This window comes from Curcuma longa, chromosome 20, assembly GCF_044706935.1.
Source record: "Curcuma longa cultivar G26 ecotype Majalengka, Jawa Barat chromosome 20, ITB_CL_G26_1.1, whole genome shotgun sequence".
Taxonomy (NCBI): Eukaryota; Viridiplantae; Streptophyta; class Magnoliopsida; order Zingiberales; family Zingiberaceae; genus Curcuma; species Curcuma longa.
In genome coordinates this window covers 8,086,780-8,095,720 of record NC_133880.1, presented here as the reverse complement: position 1 = coordinate 8,095,720, position 8,941 = coordinate 8,086,780, and the positions used below count along the sequence as shown (strand labels likewise).

At 37.4% G+C, this 8,941-nt stretch overlaps 1 long non-coding RNA gene across 1 annotated transcript; it reads left to right on the top strand.

Moving 5' to 3' along the window:
• The first annotated feature begins 7,577 nt into the window (after nucleotides 1-7,577).
• LOC141813084 (uncharacterized) lies at nucleotides 7,578-8,277 on the top strand. Its single transcript, XR_012600373.1, has 3 exons — nucleotides 7,578-7,678; nucleotides 7,788-7,874; nucleotides 8,038-8,277. It is a non-coding gene; the product is annotated as an uncharacterized LOC141813084 (long non-coding RNA).
• Nucleotides 8,278-8,941: the final 664 nt, after the last annotated feature.

Sequence of the window (8,941 nt, the reverse complement as noted above, 5' to 3'; positions counted from 1 at the left end):
TAGGCTCACCCGAACCCGACTCCGGCCTTTTGCCCCTCGAGCGTGCTTCCTCCCGGATTCTCGTCCCTCGGACTTCGCGCAAGTCCTTCTCGCTCCACCGGCGTACTCTTCCGTAGCTTCTGCGTCCCTCGGATTGCACCGAGCCCGTCGGCTCACTTCCCCGCGCAACCCTTCTCGTCCGCTACGTCTTACGCTCGACATCCTCCGTACCTAAGTTCCTGCACACTTAGCAGAGGGATCAGAACACCACAGGACCTAACTTAACTCGGTTGATCACATCAAAACTAACCGGGGCACCAACAGTTCTTTTATAAGGCTTTTCAGGCGCCTGGAATCCCTTTCCGAGCGCTTGGAATCCCTTTCCAGGCGCCTCCACAATGTTCGCCAATCCACCATTGACGCTTCTAACTCGGTACTTCCAGTCGCCTGGATTCCCCTTCCAGTCGACTCCATGCTGACGTGTAGATTCCGGATGAACTTTGATTGCCGCTGCGATTATCCGAACCCAATCGCCTGGAACTGATCCAGTCGCTTGGAAGCTGAGGTATCCTGACCACTGGGATAATGCCACCTCATCGCTTCACTGGCTTGGTTCGCTGACGTACAGTCGCCTGGATTCACAATCCAAGCGCCTGGACCTTCAGTCGCCTAGATCCTGGATAGAGTCACCTGGAATCAAAGTTCCCACCTCTCCAATCCTGCGTTACAAGTTAGTGCAAAAATCAAAGTTGCAGAAATTGATTAACAGTTTTAAACTGTTAAGTGGTCTTAACTTCGGGTTTCTAGTAAAACCCTGGGTTAGACCGACACCTACTATTTCACTCCGGGAACGCGCACTTATCCACTCCACTTGAAAAAATTTACCTGATTTGCCAACAAGTCCGTTGGACTTCCCGCTTAGCCATGGTCCTCGGCTCCCAGGATTTACTGCTAGGCTACCAGTCCACCTGACGACCTAGACTTCCATCACACATCCTGTCCTTCTAATCTGCCTGGATTTCTACCATGCAACTGGTCCTCCTGACCTGCCTGGACTTGCACCTGGTGCACATGACCTTGCTAAGACTTCTACCTGATCCTCCAAACCAAGACTTGCCTTTACCTAGCCTCAACTAGGACTTACTTTGTCTAGCCTTAATTAGGACTTACCTGTGCACCCTGCACACTAGATAAGCTTGTCAGTACATAACACACACTTAACTTGAATCTCGTGTCATCATCAAAATCAAAGTTCGATCATCTAGTGCTCACACCAACAACTTAGTTCACTTTTCTTTTAATAGAAGAATACTGAAAGATGGTAGACATTAATTGCAAATCATAATAAGTAAATACTATGAAGACTCCTCAAAGAAGGCGAAGAGAATTGACAACTATAGTCGTCAATTTTGGTTGGGCCCGTCGGGTTGGCTTGCCTCGCCAAGCAATTTAAGTGGGTTGAGTTAAAATTTTATCAACCCATTTTAAAATGGGTTGACCCGCCTAAGCTCGCAACCTGCATGGGTTAGCCCGCGGCGGACTTGAATTAACCCGCGGGTTGAGAAATTTTATTAATTTATTTTAAATTTTAAAATTAAAATAGAAAACTTAATGAATTAGTGAGCTTGATCCGTCCAAATTATAATTCAAACTTAAAAATTTTAACTAGATCAATTTAAACTATCATTCAAATTTAAAACTTTTAATACTTTTGATATTTTTTTAATATTTTTTTGACAGGTCTGTGAGTTGGCCCGCCTAACCCGCAAACTGCATTAGGTTGGGTTGGGTTGAAGATTTTCCAACCTGCAAAGTTAGTGAATCAATCCGTCTCATCCCGCTATATGATAGATTTTTAGTGAGTTGGCTTACCCGTCATAAATTGATCCATTTGACAACTCTATTGACAACCAACTGATGCAATGGAATGCAAAAATATTCAGAAACTTCTTCGAAGAAAGAAGTAGAGATTGAAAATCGAAGGCCACTCGATATTTATCTGAGAAAGAAAATAGTAAAACCTTTTGGTGGTTGACGAGGGCGTTGGGTAGAGTTCGGCATTAGTAATAGAAACTCACACGGTATCTCAAAAGCTACAGTAGTTATGATATCAAATATAGACATTTATACAAGAAAAGATAATTATTACTTACTCATTTGAATAACTAATGCTCTGTTTATTCCAAGGTAACAATGAAAAGCATAAATAATCTATCCTTTCTTATAAAATAAATAATGAAAAGTTTTTCATGTCCAAAATTTTCCTTAGCTTTTTAAATTCATCCTCTCAACTAAACACAACATAACGACGTGACTTTTCTTTATCTTTGAAATATATAAAAAGACATGTTTATTAAAAGATGATTTCCGTTAATGAAGAGAGAGGTTCATTCATTTATATAAAAAATTTATCTCTCTAATCGAAAGTATCTAATATTTGAGATCATAGTAATATTTTATATTTTTCATTTATTTTTTTCATTTTATTTTAACTTGAACGTCAGAGAGACATCGTCAAAGTACGTCTTGCTCCCCTTTTAATCTTTTATTAAGTCTTTTCAAGAATAGTCAACTTTGACTTCTTTACATACTCTTTCAATCGATTCATCATGCATCCTTTTATTTTAAAAGTTATTGCCATGTTTTAAAAATCTTTAAAAAGTCAACCTTTCATGATTTATCAAAGGTTTGACCCACCTATACTTCGACCAAAACATATAATATATATTGAATTTTTTCTTCAAACATAGAGATTAAACTATGTGAAATTAATTTCTTAACATCTCATACACAAACGGTAGATTATTCAAGCGAGATAAATTATCAGATATGATGACGAATTTATGACGTGTGCAATGAGATGTACCTACAGTCGAAACTTCAACGAAAGCAAGAACTTCGAAACTTCGACATTTTGTTCGATAAGTTCGAATAAGTATAACTGAATGGGATTAAGCAACAGTTAATTCAGAGTTCAGCTTACATTTCAAAGTCCAGAATTCAACTGCCAAACACAGGATTCTTCTTTATTTTTCGAGTTTGACATTTTCCAACCTAAGACTTTCTTTTGCTTCTCAAGCACAAAAGTGGTGATACACAACATGAAATCGTAGCATGACATTCACATTGGCAGTGGATCCCACGGACATGTCAGTGGACACCCACTGACATGCAGTGGGACCCACTGTATGCAATTGTGAGTGTCATGCTACAATTTTATATTACGTAAGTATCATTTCTCCAAGCACAAACTGGCATCTAAGCAGACTCTCCAACCTAAGTGTTTATTTCGGGGATTTAAATGGCCACTCAATCGTGATTTTGCGTCCAAGCTATATCTAGAATTTCGCGATAAGATCCGGCCATAATTTTGGCAATTTAATAAATTATACATCTAATTTTTTTAAATACCAAAATCATATTACACATTCTACTTAAAATTATTAATTTATAAATCTATTTTTCAAAATATTCTTTCTCATCCTCTACTCTGACTTTCTTCGTCTAATTGATAGTTAGGATTGAACGATCGGTTCAGAATTGTACCGGGTGGAGTCGAAATCAAATAAATTAATTTTTTAAAACTAATTGAAATGATCGATCTTTTCAATAAAAATAAAATAAATCGAATAGAAAAAACATCGATTAATTTAATTAAAAATCAAATTAATCGAATTATGATGTTAAATTTTAAAAATCAATATTGTATTGATTTTTAAAAATTAATACTACAGTGATACTATATTTTAAAAATTAATATATTAATTATATTAATTTTTAAAATATAATACCATAGTGCAGTGCAACTCCAATTCTAATTTGATTAATAATATTTATTTATTCAGTTTAATCGAATTAAAAATTTTAAAATTAAAAATATCTAAAACAATCTATATTTTTTATAAAAATTATGTTTTTAAAATAACTTAATCAAAATTTTAAATTCGATTAATTAATTATTTAATTCTATTTAATCGAACTTTATCCTGATGGCAGCGGATCAAATAGAAGGAGCGGTCAGGAAATCACGGAAATAAAAACTTAGTTGCAGATTTTTACTGGAAGCCAGTGTGTGCATAAGAAGTAAAAAAGAAGTCTTCGGTTGGAAAATGCCAAACTGGACAAATAAAGAGCAATCCTCTGTGTTGACATTTGAACACTAAAAAAATTACTGAGAATAGCGACGGATTATTTCCGTCGTTATTCGGTCGCTAATCGAGATTAGCGACCGATTAACGACGGAAACAGCTCGTCGCGTGTTTTTTGATCGCTGACATCACTTTAGCGACGGAATTTTTTAATCCGTCGCTAATTATTTAGCGATAATTTTTTAAACCGTCGCAAAAAATAGCGACGAAATTTAAATTCCGTCGCAAACAATAGCGACGAAAATTAAATTCTTTTTTTAAAAAAATAAAAAATATATTTATTTTTAGGGTTTATTGCCGACGGAATTCTAAATTCCGTCGCTAAATTTAAAAAAAAATAAAAAAAATTTCGGTTATTAGCGACGGAATTATAAATTCTATCGCTAATAATATAATTTTTTAATATATTTTAATTTATTTTCTGAATTTCCCTGTTTACACGATAACAAAACACGACATAATATAACAGAAATACACAAACAGGGCAATAATGATAAAACACAACACTAATATAACATCTGAATACAACACATCAAAATACTCCTATACAATCTGAATACAATAACATAATTACAAATATCTAGATACAATGATACTATATCAAATGTCAGAATACAAGAACTGATCAAAATTATATCTAAACCAGCCAAGGCAAAATAGAAGATCCTACAAAAAACCAATAAGATAGGTTAGTAATAGAACAACATATTTGAAAAATGCATGCTTACAAGTAATAACGTAAAAAAAATTAAAAGTAATAGAAATGCTAACCTACCTTGCAGACAGCTACTGATCAGGAGCATTAGGGTCCTGAGTCTCCGTATCAGGGTCCGCACCTCACATCGCAGCTCGTAGCGCATCAAAAGTAGGCTGCGATGGCGTCTGGCCGAAGGCCTCCATCCAGGCCGCCATCTGCCGCCCAAGCCGAGCTTGACTTTCTGCCTGCACCTCTAATGTAGCGAGTCGATCTTGCTGGCCCGCGAGTCGATCTTTTAATTCTTGATTTTCTTTTTGTAGGGCTTCTATCGCTGAATCTGATCCGCTGGGACGACCCCTGGGTCTAGGGGCCATCACACGATCATATACGACTCTGGCCTGGGACCCTAGACCGTAGAGGGCGGAGCTCTTCTTCCTCCCACCGACCACATCATAGTAGATCTCATTCAACTGGTCGGTTGAGAGCTCCTGCCTCTCTCCTCCCTCAACTGCAGGCGCAGACGCCTGTGCAACTCTAGCTGAATATTCAGCTTGTTTAAAAATAAATTATTATAAAATTTAAGATTAGAAAAAATAATTACATGCCGGTAAAGTAAAATAAATAAAAAATTATTTTCTTACGTCTAAGGCCTGCGAGCGAGCATCAATAAAAGTGTCATCCTTAGACTTGTGTGTCTTTGTAAAAAACTCCAAACAAGTAGGAGGATGCTGTAACTGGTGCTCCTGAAAAATCAAAAATACAATTAAATAAAAATAATGACATTAATAAATAATTAAAAATATATTAATTATAAACTTACTAAGTCTAAGGTATGCTCCACAATGGAGCGGGATCTAGCTGTATGTTTTGTGGATCCGGTGCTAGGGCCAGCTATCTCGGTCTTTCTGTTGGACCGAGCAATCTCTGCATTTGCCTGCCATCTTTCTGCTTGCCATACTGCTTGCCATGCAGCCCAGATGTCCTCTGGGATCCAAGATGGTCTGGTGCCCTTAGTTCTGCATTTATATAGTAGATCTTTATATAATTTGCCAGCAGCAGCATTCCAGGCGTCTTGAAACTCCCGCTCACGTCCTAGCTCAAAAGTATATTTTTTCTGCAAGAAAAAAAAATAGTCTAAATAAAAAAAACTTCATTATAAGGTGGTTAAAATGACTAACCAAAAACTCGTCGTAGTAGAAGCTGCGCATGGCCTTATCGACATGCCTTTAAGTATGCCCTGAACGACATACTCGCTCACGGAACTTACTAGAAATATATGCGGCAACTTTATGGCCCTCTGGTGTAAAACTGCATTAAAAACCATGTAAATGTTAGACATATGCTATAAAATAAAATATGAATTAAAAAGTACTAAATGTACCAATACTTACCACCCGGCAACAACTCTCAATACTATCCGGCCACCTGGTGCTGCTGCCTGATCAGATATATCTATAGAAGATAAAAATATCTGTAGAAGATAAAAAAAATATCTGTATCTGCCACATCTACTTTTCTAGCTAAAACAGGTAACTATGCATCTAAGACATGAAGAGTAGTAAGAAAACATCACAGCCAATGGTTGCATCACACCCAATCGATTGGGTAGTATCATCAGAATATATCATAATTATCACAGTTTAACATATAAAAACATTATGAGGTATCAAATTTCTAGAATAATTTTCCTGTTTTTTCCATGATTGATCAAAAAAGTGTTCCAGTCCTAACAGGGGCGGAGTCAGGATTTTTACCAAGAGGGGGGGGGGGGGCATTTTACGTCCTCAGGCGCCCTCAGGCACCTCCCTGTAGCTCCGCCCCTGGCTACAATGCGTAGTTTTGTTCCTTGTGAATTGTTGGATAACAAGTATTTTTTGTTTTGATAAAAAAAAATCTTTTATTTAGATTCAACTATAATAAATATCTTTGTAATAGATGTCTTATTTAGTTGTAATTAATATTTTTGGTGAAAATAATAACTAGAATATGTTTTTTTAATTTATTTGTATGATACTTTAGGTATCACACAAAATTATTTTAAATTTTTTGTTCAAATTACGTGGATATCATTAATGCGATCACATGTGATGCCTGAATAATGACTTCGCTTAAATTTTATTTCAACTTAAACCCCTTATGAAGCTAAAACATCTCGATTTGTCCACTCCTTGACAAAAATATCCTTTTTATTTTGTTAATTAGCTAGTCTCCTCCCAATCTCATTGCTTCCAGGAAGCAGCAGCCAGTGCTCCGGCGGCGACGGCACAACCTCAGCCCGGCCCTATAAAGCTCCCAACTCCCTTCCTTCCTTAGTGCCCATCGCAAGTGCCTCGGCCGGTCGATCGCCAAGAAGAAGCCCGTCAAGGTCGTCTACATCTCCAACCCCATGGCCATGAGGGTCACCGCCAGCGCCGCTACCTTCCGCGCCCTCGTGCAGAAGCTCACCGGCCGGGACTCTGACGTCGACGCCATTGCTTCCGCCGCCTCTGTCGCCGAACCGCCGCCGGCTTTGTCGCGGCCGTCCGACGGCACTACTGGATCGACGACGACGTCGATGTCAGTGGATCCCTGCAACAGTTTGGTGGCTCCGAGCGAAGTGTTCGGAGGGGGCTTCGACGCGCAGATACTGTAGAACTTTTGGGGATTCTTCACCGGGGCAGGGGGGGCGACCGCCCCCAGGCGCCCCCACTGTAGCTCCGCCACTGAGTAATTCATGATGGAATCTTTTGAAATCAAAGTAGATTGTACATTGGATGCATATCTGAACTGAACCCTCTGAAGGTTTTGCACGAGTCACTTAAAGGGACCTCAACGGTGCTTTTCTGGCATCTTTAACACAGAACCAGCAATTCGTGTTAGTGAAGACTTTTTTTTTTGTACTTTTAATTCTCTAGAATTCATTAATGTTTGTTGTTTCATTTCTACTTTTAAGTGATTCTGTTGTGGAAATTGTGGTCATACAGAATGGCCTTGCAACTAAGGTAGAGAAATCCAGGAAGCAGATGAAGGAAAGGAAAAACAGGGCAAAGAAGATCCGCGGCGTTAAGAAGGTAATTCCCCATCTGATATCTACAATGTTTTAAATTTACTTCTCTAGTACCGAATAAATGCTCATAGTTCTTTTCATTAAAGCACACCAAGTAAAATGTGCTTGAATATTTTCAAATAAAACTCACTAGAGATTCTTACTGTTTTATATCTTTCAATTTTCAGACAAAGGCAGGGGATGCTGCCAAGGCTGGGAAGAAGAAATGAGCTATCAATATCTTCCTTGGTAACTGTTTGTATTTGTTACTTTTGGATAGTTGCTAAGGTGTAATCTTGTTGGTTTAATTTTTCTTAATCTACATCTTGAGTATTTGTTCAATATGAAGACTTTTTCAGCTTGAGTTTAGCAGTTTATCTCCTATGATATTACTATTCTGTGAACTTTCTAGTTTCAACATTTATTTAGTGAGTGTTTTATGGATGGAATTATGTTTAAATTTATTAAACTTTGGTCTGTTTGAATTACATCTTCCCTTGAACAACTAAAGAACCATTTACACTCGGCCTTTTCACCTAAAGAGACATTCATTAGATAATTGGTGTGATTATATGGTAGATGTTCCTGTCATTATTTTGCTTGAAACTTAAAAAAAAAAAAAAAGTCGGCATAAAGGTCACCATCAGTTCAAATGTTTAGATTCTAATTTGCAAACAATATGCATTGATTCAGTTTTGAGTTCTATTGGTTTACTTTTTAACCTCTCTACTTTGTGCTGTAAATAAATAGCTTGGTCGTGAATAACAGAAAGGGTAATAAAACAATTCATGTAGTTGACAATAAATACTTTCCCACCGAGATGATTCTTAGAAAGCATATTCACAGCAATTCATGTATAGAAACGAACCATGAGCAGTTGACTTCCATTAATTGTGGAATTGTCAAAATCTGGATTAAGGCAATCTGAAAAGCCATGATTATGCACAAATTATTGTCTTTCACCGAATAAATGAAGGCAAAATTTTGGGCAAGCATTAATTATCTACTTATCTTTGACTGGCCAACTAATCAACCTATTTACCATATTGTTGAATAGAAATCACCATAAGTAACCCAGAAATAGCACACTCT